The sequence below is a fragment of the Mytilus galloprovincialis genome, chromosome 9 (genome assembly GCF_965363235.1).
Source record: "Mytilus galloprovincialis chromosome 9, xbMytGall1.hap1.1, whole genome shotgun sequence".
Lineage (NCBI taxonomy): Eukaryota > Metazoa > Mollusca > Bivalvia > Mytilida > Mytilidae > Mytilus > Mytilus galloprovincialis.
This window is the reverse complement of record NC_134846.1, coordinates 89,622,826-89,633,406: the sequence shown is the minus strand read 5'-3', so window position 1 is coordinate 89,633,406 and position 10,581 is coordinate 89,622,826. Positions and strand designations below refer to the sequence as shown.

At 30.2% G+C, this 10,581-nt stretch overlaps 1 long non-coding RNA gene across 1 annotated transcript; it reads right to left on the bottom strand.

Moving 5' to 3' along the window:
* Positions 1-2,847: 2,847 nt before the first annotated feature.
* LOC143047102 (uncharacterized) lies at positions 2,848-9,727 on the bottom strand. The gene is made up of 5 exons (XR_012969408.1): positions 9,314-9,727; positions 8,500-8,587; positions 8,093-8,142; positions 6,016-6,172; positions 2,848-3,610 (listed from the first exon to the last, which is right to left on the bottom strand). It is a non-coding gene; the product is annotated as an uncharacterized LOC143047102 (long non-coding RNA).
* Positions 9,728-10,581: the final 854 nt, after the last annotated feature.

Below are 10,581 nucleotides of genomic sequence, written 5' to 3'. Positions count from 1 at the left end.
GTTACGACACGACATGTCAGTTTTAGCCTACTTACAACGGATGAACATACATTTGAATATCATGATATGTCTTTATTTTAAGGGGTGTATATAGTTTGAATATAAATTATTTATTTAAAAAAGGCAATTATTTCTATAGATCACTTTTTTAATAAGTGATGTGGAAAATGAAAGTGCCTTCTACTCACATATCATGATGAACTGCAGTATCAAAACTTATCAGTCTTTAGTTGTCTTTGAAGTAATCAGAAAAGTTTTATGTTTGGATGAGCAAGCGAAGGAGATCATAATATAATGTATTATCTTACCTCCTATACATTTCCAGGAATATGATTGGTTACAAGCGTCCGCGTGTAAACGGTGTATATTTGATATTAGGTTAGTAGGGAGGCGGGGCTTATCTCATACACGGTTAGTAGTGGAGTTACGTCCCTTTATATTCCTTATAAGATAAGAAGGGGGCGGGGATTATTTCATACACGGTTAGTAATGGTGTTATGTCCCTTTGTAAAAAACAATACGGTACTGAGAAAAAATCTTAAAAGTTCCAACAGACGAAGAAATTGATGATTAAGATTGAAACAAATTCATAAAACACATTTAAACCTTACAAGTCTTTATTGTTGGCATCTGTTTTTGTAGGATCAATGGAAGTATTTTCTTAGCGCTAACAGAATTGAAGACTTGCTCGTTTTGAGGATCAATAGTCTTAATTTCACACGTTAAGATAGTCGGTAAGACAAATTCGTTACATAGTGTGCCAGTGACGTAATACGGTATATATGGGGGTCAGTAAATTCAATATGGGGATTCGAGCTTCGCTCTCACCCCATATGGAATTTACTGACCCCATATATACCGTATTAGGTCACTAGCACACTATGTAACTAATATTCTCCCCTGAAAAAATATTTATGATTAAAACAATTTCATGTGAGATAGATGGTTTCAATATTTCAATCATTGGACAAAATATGTTTTATTATTTTGTTGTTGCGTTTTGATTGACAGTCATTGCACTTAAAGATATCAATTACATAACTATAAAATTCATTATTCATGTTTATCTTAAGCCAGATAATCTTAAGGTTTCCTATTCAATAATCTGACAAGTGAACCACCTGTGTACTGTTATTTTTATCTTGATCTTTTATAACTGAGTCTCTCGTTAACTCTAGTATATGTATGTCTTGTGAGTAGCAACCCTTTGTCAAGAAAATCATGATAGGAAATACAAGCACAGGAATATCGTATCAATTGGGAGATATATACACCGTATGCAGGTGCTGCTGGAATGTTGCTTCTTAAAAATATTGAGATACATCAACTTATTACTAAGGACGAGAACTGACTTTTGATAACCCAGAAGTGGCCAATTATCCCCTGGTTTACAGGCAAAAGTATATAAAAACTATTTATTTTTGGAATCAGTGTGAAAGTAGCTACCATATGAGACCGGAAGTGAAATTAACTGTACCTGAAGTAGTTAATTATCTTTTTTTATTTCACTCAAAAGTAAATAGAAAACCACTTATTAATCGTAGCATAAAGAAACTTACGATTGAATGTCAATTTTAACTTTGAGTATACAGTATCTATCTTCTTTTCAATAACTTTGAAAATTGATGTGGAAAGACGTTCAGAGAACAATTGGTTTTTGATTTTAAATTTTTTGTTCCGCCAAATTTTGTTCTTGCAATAAATATTTGTTTCGCAATATGTCGCTTAGATATTTCTCAAATAGTAACGTATAGTTTATGCGCTATCAAATTTCACCCTTCTAAGCCAAACAATCATCTTTTTACCTCCCTATTCACTGTTTAACAAATGTGTGCATCTCCTTCGTAACAAAACAAATGATATCGACAATATTGTTTTTCTTAATTGTTACTTACATACTCATAGTCCAGTCAATCAAGCATAAATTTGACATGTTTGATCCTAACCTTGAAGTAATTGCAACAGAAGATATTTAAGTTTTAATCATTATATATAATTAGCATTATACACAAAATATACACAGTTCCATAAAATCGAACTTGAGAAAAACTAAAAATTATGACTTTCTATGGAGATTTGCATTGATATGGGAGATAACTCTGCAAAAAAGACAGAAAATCAATAAAAATTGATACAAATTTATAACTTAACCGCTTCTATTTAACATAATGTATTGACTCTTGATATTGTAGCCGTCTTTAGAGTATTTTAACTAATAACTTATTTAATCTTACATAACCGTTTATTTATTATTAACAGGAGAAATTCAACTTAATGACAAATAATAGGTCTGTTGCTATGGAAACGGGGCTTTCAAAATTTCAAAAAAAAAATGTAAAATCTGCAAATTTAGAAAAAAACAAGATTAAAACAATTTGAGAATTATAATGGGATTGTATAGACTAAAGTTTAAGGTCAACTTAAATCTGGCAATGAAAATGATTACCATGGAAACATGGATTATATATGGAGATCTGCAATAAGGTCTTACATGTAATTTTTTTGACGCAAATAAACATCAAGACTATTTATTTGTTGCAAAAATTTTGAAATGTAAATATTTAAAATGCTAAAACATATCTCATGTAAACATTATACATGGGTTCAATGTTGTCAATATGTTTTCTATAGCCTTGATATGCAAAAGAAGACTAATAGTTCACAGATTTAAGTTGAAGCAACCGTTTTGTCTTACTAAAAAAAAGATTTGATGAGCATTTTATCAACATAGATTTAAGATATAAACAAAAGTCATCTTACATATATAAGAGACTGTACACATGACAATAAAGGTGAATTGATCAGAAATGCCAACTGTAATTTTGAGGAATAACATAAAGTGACACAGACAAAATATTTTTTTAATTCATAATTGATAAATAATGCATTCAATATTTACAAAGACACTAATATCTAGTTTTTATTGGCCAAAAAAGCCGTTAGGGCACTCCCTCCTTTAAACAAAAGAATTAATTAAAAACTAAAAACATTTTAACTGTTATTTGATTCCAAAAGTACTTTATATTTTTTTTTTGCTTCTTTTCTCTGCTGCTACATAGTCTTCAGAATTACTAATTTTTTTTTCTATCTGACAAAGTTCGGAGAAAATGAAGCAATTTGTTGGTCTGATTAAAATGCTCCTTTTTGTGCATGTTGTATAAAGAGGAATTTCTCATCTCATCAGCAGCCACTTAAGGATCTACCTTGTTTCCGCTCGCCTTTACATATTAGATTTTTCAGTCATGTACAATATATTGCCTTAGTTGTTGACTTAATGTAACTCTGGATTTATTGACTTGGATGCACATCCCATTTGAAGAACTTTATCTGAATTAAGTGCCAATGAATTATGTGTTGATTCTAAAGATATGGACTTTCCAGGCTGATTTGAAATTATCTTATCTGCATACAATTTTTTTGCTGTTTCTGATATTTTCATTTTTACATCATTTAACAAAGAATTGACTATGTTGTATGAGGACATGCTCCTCACTGCTGCTTTTGTTGAGAATTCTCTTGTGTGCAGGTGTCTTCGGGACATTTGAAATGGTTATTCTTGCTTCCTTAGTACATGTAGTATATGTAGTACAGTTTTCTCCATTTCCATTCTCTGAAATAAAACCAAATTTAAACATTAAAGCTGACACATAAAAGCTCATAATTTTTGTTCAATTAAAAAAAATCAATTTGATGAGGCCTCTTGTAACACCTTAAAACTAAAAGTCTATTTTAGTTACATACTATGTAGATGTGCATATTATCGGGAAATTATGATTCAATTTTTTTTCTAGAGTTTCATGATATTCTTTTGTGTGGTTTTAGAGGAGTTGTTATGAAAAACTTGCAGTAGTATATTGATGCAAATAAGTTCAAAGGGTCATTCATAACTCCTAGAAACTAGAGACTCTTAAGAGCCTGTGTCGCTCACCTTGGTCTATGTGCAATTTAAACAAAGGACACAGATGGATTCATGACAAAATTGTGTTTTGGTGCTGGTGATGTGTTTGTAAATCTTACTTTACTAAACATTCTTGCTACTTAGAATTTTCTCTATCTATAATGAACTTGGCCCTGTAGATACAGAGGTAAATATTTTGTAAAAATTTACAATCAGATGCTCCACAGGGCGCAGCTTTGTACGACCACAGAGTTCGAACCCTGAACAATGGGGCAAGTATGGACACAACATTCAAGCTTGATACAGCTCTGAATTTGGATTGTTATTAAATAGTTGACACAACACAAGTTTCTGACACATAATGAATGTGGTCTAGAAACTTAAACTTAAAAACTTTAAATTTTAAATTGGACATTACCTATTATATACATGGTCCAATATCCAAAATCAAAATACATGGTTAGATTCAGCATAGCAAAGAACCCCAAGAATTCATTTTTTTTATAAAATCAAATAAAGTTCAATTTTGGACCCTTTAGACCTCAATGTGGACCATTTTTTTGATAACCAGACTCAAACATAAAAAATCTAGATACATGTTTAGATTCAGCATATCAAAGAATCCCAAGGATTCAATTTTTGTTGATATCAAACAAAGTTAAATTTTGGACCCAAATTTGGACCAACTTGAAAACTGAGCCAATAATCAAAAATCTAAATACATGTTTAGATTCAGCATATCAAATAATCCCAAGGATTCAATTTTTGTTGATATCAAACAAAGTTTAATTTTGGACCACGATTTGGACCAACTTGAAAACTGGGCCAATAATAACAAATCTTAAGTACATGTTTAGATTCAGCATATCAAACAACCCCAAGCATTCAATTTTTGTTAAAATCAAACTTAGTTTAATGTTGGACCCTTTTGGCCCCTTATTCCTAAACTATTGGGACCAAAACTCCCAAAATCAATCCCAACCTTCCTTTTATGGTCATAAACCTTGTGTTTAAATTTCACAGATTTCTATTTATTTATACTTAAGATATGGTGCGAAAACCAAGAATAATGCTTATTTGGGCCATTTTTTGGCCCCTAATTCCTAAACTGTTGGGACCAAAACACCCAAAATCAATCCCAACCTTCCTTTTGTGGTCATAAACATTGTGTCAAAATTTTATTGATTTCTATTCACTTATACTAAAGTCATTGTGCGAAAACCTAGAATAATGCTTATCTGGGCCCTTTTTTTGCCCCTAATTCCTAAACTGTTGGGACCAAAACACCCAAAATCAATCCCAACCTTCCTTTTGTGGTCATAAAACTTGTGTCAAAATCTCATTGATTTCTATTCACTTATACTAAAGTTATTGTGCGAAACAAAGAACAACGCTTATTTTGGCCCTTTTTTGGCCCCTCTTTCCTAAACTGTTGGGACCAAAACACCCAAAATCAATCCCAACCTTCCTTTTGTGGTCATAAACCTTATGTCTATATTTCATTGATTTATATTCACTTAAACTAGTTATTGTGCGAAAACAAAGAACAACGCTTGTTTTGGCCCTTTTTTGGCCCCTAATTCCTCAACTGTTGGAAGCGAAACACACAAAATCAATCCCAACCTTCCTTTTGTGGTCATAAACCTTGTGTTTAAATTTCATAGAATTCTATTTACTTATACTAAAGTTATAGTGCGAAAACCAAATGTCTTCGGACAACGACGACGACAATGGTGCCAACGTGATACCAATGTACAACCAATTTTTGCGGTCGTATAAAAATTTACCAAATTAATGAAAATTATTAAAAATTAACTACAAAGGTCAATAACACTTTAAGGGGTTAATTGACCACTTTGGTCATGTTTGACTTATTTGTAGATCTTACTTTGCTGAACATTATTGCTGTTTACAGTTTATCTCTATCTATAATAATAATCAAGATAATAACCAAAAGCTGCAAAAGTTCCTTAAAATTACTAATTACTAACTTTGTTGCATGGGGTTTAATAAGAATCAGTTTATATCAACTAACCTATTCTGAGTTACATTGTTCTATTTTTTAAAAGCAAAAAAATGTACTTGAAATACAAATTGCCAAAATAATATTTCCATACCTAAAAAACTGATCAATCCATCCAAGGCTTCCAGCTTTATGGAATTACAAATAGAAGAATCTAAAGTTTGACTCAAATCAGCTTGCTCACTTTTACTTATTTCCTGACTACATGTATCTTCTAGGATTAACAATAGAACACCTTTCACTGGTATTGTCTGAACTAAAATAAAAATATAAGGAGAAATTACAATAAAAGTATAATTCTTTACAACATATATTTGTTTTAAAGTGTGTAATAACAATGAATAATTGTATTATTTAAGCTTCATGTTTTTCAATTTAAGTGATATAAATCTAATAATTTTTTTTTAAATAAATCATTGTTTTTATTGTATTTCAGTAAATGGCTTTAAATGCTTGTATTTTGGACATGTAAATTAAATAAATAGGGAATGTGTCCATGGGACACTGATGATGGTTCTGCTTACATATCATATAAAGTTATATAATAACATAACTGAAGTACAGGAAAAGTGACACTACCCAAATTTAGTACTTGATCTGCATTTTGTGGTAAAAGGGATTTTGTATCAGTTTCATAACATTTGGTTATGGCAAACTTAAGTTAGAGAAGGGAAACAAAAAAATCAGCAATTTTTCCATTTTTAAAGGAGTATAACTCTAGATAAAAGTTTGATAACATTTGGTTTGAATAAAACTAAAGTTAGAGAACGGACAACATAAACCAGTAATTTGTTTCCATAAAAAAAAAAAAAAAGACATAACTCTAAAAAAAATCAAAGTGACACAACCAAAATTTAAATTTTATCTGTAATAAGCATTGTGTATAATTTGATTACATTTGGTTAAGGTAAAACAAATTTGGGAGGTAGGTACAGACCGACAAATTTTAAACTTAATAAGAATTTAGGAATGAAACTTATAGTTTGGGTTTTATTGACTTAACAGTATAATAGACAGTTAAAGACTGTTTAGTACTTTTCTTTAAAATCATAAAGTGCTTTCATGATTAGGATAATTGTCCCTATATTTAAGTTATTTGTTTTAAGTTTTTTGTTTATTCCAATATTTCCAGTTAAGGATATGTATTGCCATGTTTTATTTATTGGATGTTTATTCCAATTGTTCCTGTTGAGCATTTCTGTTTTCCAATTTCAATTGAATTTCCTATGTTCCATGTTACAAATATTTATTCCTAGGTTTCATGTTAAGGACATTTATTCTTTGAATCTATTTTGATATATTAATGATATCTATTTCCAGTTTTAATGTGAAGAATATTTTTTCCAATGTTTCTTGCTAAAGGTATTTATTGCAATGTTTCATGGAAAGGATATTTTTTTCTATAGTCAAAATATTTATTCCTAGATTTCATGTTAGAGATGTTTATTCCCATGTTTGAGGTCAGGGATAGTTTAAGGATAATTATTTCCTTGTTTCATGTAAAGGATTTTTATTCCTATGTTTCATGTTAAGGATATATATTCCCATGTTTTATGTGAATAATAATTAATCCCAGATTTCATGTTAAGGATATTTATTCCTATGATTTAAGTTTAGGCCTGTACAATATAAGAATGTTTATTCACAATTTTCATTATAAATGACAAAGCTTGTTTGAGTCAGTATTTTTCAGCCTTTTTAATTGACATCAATACTGGTATCAGATCTTAGAGAGTTCAGAATTCCAGTGAAGCAGTGCAAGAATTTTGGGGTAACCCCTTGTTTCATTAATTGAGAAGTACTGGAACTATTCTTTCATAGTGTACTAGATCTACTCCTGAATCTTAATTACAGCTCTTTAATGAAAGCATGCAAAGCAAACCTTTGATCAACTTGCTTGCTATGTTTGTTTGGATTTATGTATGTATGTTTGCATTAATTTTTGTTTGTAAACAACAGGTATGTAGTCTGTTTCAGTCTGTCTACAATATACTGGAATTTGATGTTAATTTTTATTGTCCAATCAAGTCACAGTATATAAAACAGACTGAAACTCTCCCTACATATTGTTTGCAAACATTCAAGCAAATATAGCAAGCAAGTCTATGAAAGTTTTGTTTTGCATGCTTTTATAGAATAGCTGTAACAGTGTTCTGCTATTTACATTGTACCTGTCTTGCTCTTTTTTTTGGACCTGAATCATCTAGAGCTGTGACTTGATCTATTTGAAAAAAGAAAAAAAAAGAAAATGAATATTCATGATATTTGGACAGTGAAGATCATAATTATTAATCAGTCTGAATTTCTAAATTAAAATCCTAAAAAAATAAAACTAGTACTAGTATGTGCATAAAATAAGCATACACAAGCCACACTTTAATCATAACTTTTTCAACTTTAAATATTTAAAAGACAACATACATGTATGCAACTTAAGGAGATCCACTGTTGGTCAGTTGCATAGATTTCAACAAAATTAATTAATTTTTATGTCTTCTTCATAATTTGTTTTTAAAGAAATAAACATACATGCATCAAATGTAAACTCATTACCATATATACTGTATATAATACAAACCTTATTTACATTAAGAAGTTTAAATGCTGCACTGCTTTGTTTTGGCAATCTAGTAACCTTTGTCTACAGTCTTTGCAAATACATGTACCTGGAATTATAAAAGAATCCTTAACTGTTTTACATGAACATTTTTATGGTCATGTTTTTATAATTATTGTTCAATTAGGATTTATTCAAAAAGTAAATACAGTTTTTAATTTAGCATGTCACTTAAATGTATGTGGTTAAAACTTGACCTGGTCAACACAGCATCTTAATTCACATACACAAAAAGGAAGCATAACCTATGTGTGTTATTTTGGTCTCTTGTGGACAGTTGTCTCATTGGGAATCATACCACATCTTGTTTTTTTATACAAACATGTACATCATGTACATATAAATGTGCTACATATGTAGACAATTTTTCATATTTGCATTTTCAAAGAAAGTGACTTAAAACCCACTCATAAAGGTCCTTATAGAATTTTAAACATGTGGTTGTATTTTTATATTTAATGAAGATAAAAATGTACTTCCCTTGCAAGGAACTGTATACAAAGCAAACATACACCTTGAATAAAATAAATTTGGTCATCATGGTCATGGAAATAGATTGAAAAAGTCACTGAAAAAGTTGGTCAGCCTTTCCACCTGGAAAACAAGCTTTTTGCAACTTTCCTAGATCATGAGCAAGGCCTATACAATTTGGACAAAGAAATAACATGGAAAGAAATGGGACAGCCCCCCTTAATGGCTTATGCCTAATGGAACACATGTGACTTTTGTCTTTGCAAAAAATAGAAATTTATAATTTAGTTTAAAATATGCTTACCTGTTTCAAGTTGAAGGACTAGTCCATGAAGTATATTTATAGTTTCCACATTAGACAGTGACAGTTCTCATCATGTCACAGGAATTGATCAAAACGGAACTTCACTTAGTTTCCCCCCCTTTTTTTTGTTTATTGTTTCCAAGTACACTGAACAATGGCTTGAACATATTTGTAAATTTCATTAAGTGACGGGAGCAAGTCACATTCTGTACAAACAGCATCTTGTTCATCATGGTCATTACAAAATTTTCACATGTTCTCTTCAAGTCTGTTATGACTTTCATGTCCTCTGAACATACATTGACATAGTAAAGGCTTATCGTTGTTATAAAACTGACCAGCTATTATGAAGCATGTATACAGATATATTTTAGAATTAGATGTAAAGTGTAAAATATGTTGATTTAAAGAAGCAAAACATGTTGCAGACGTCGTCTCCATTTTTTTTTGCAGATAAACAAATTACTTTTCTATTTTTAAACTTTGGTGAGTTCTAAAAAGGGAAATAACTCTTGTAGATTTCAGGCAATTTTTGGCATTTTTATCCAATTTTTATAAAAAAAATCTAATGAGCCCCAAAAATGTTTTTGTAGAAATGAGAAATATCAATCTTTTGGAATAAAAGCTATTTTTCAGTTTATTCAGGAATGGATGCGTTTTTTCATAAATTATGGGAAAAGTTGGTTCATAATTGCATTAGAATATGCTAAAATTCATACTACTCACCTAGATTAAAAATGTCAATTTGAGTTTAATATCAGAAAAAGTGAAAAAATGTCACTGAACAAGTATTTAAAAGAAATTGATATGATATAAACTGCACCAAACATATTATGCTGTATATAAGTCACTGTAAGCCGAGAAAAGCAAAAATCAGCTATTTTCAACATTTTAAAGCCTGTTGCCATGGTAACCATACATAATTCAGGGTGATATGTACAGACTTTTTTTCATATTTTATATCAATGTTTGTTGTCAGAAATTTTCAACAAAATCGGTGACCACCCGTGCCCACTTTGGTTGACGGTTACAGAGAATGGGTGTTAACAACAACTCTAACGGTGTTTCATATCTTTTATCAAGCTTTTACCTATATTTCATCATTCATTAGTTAACCATTTATTAGATTTTTCATTAAGTCAAGGTAAAGAATCTCAAATTGAATGAAACTAATTAAACATATTATATTCTTCTTTTTGTAGTTTAAAATTTAAAGCAAAGATGATGCTAAACAAATTTAATAAACAGATAGAAACAAAACCAAATAT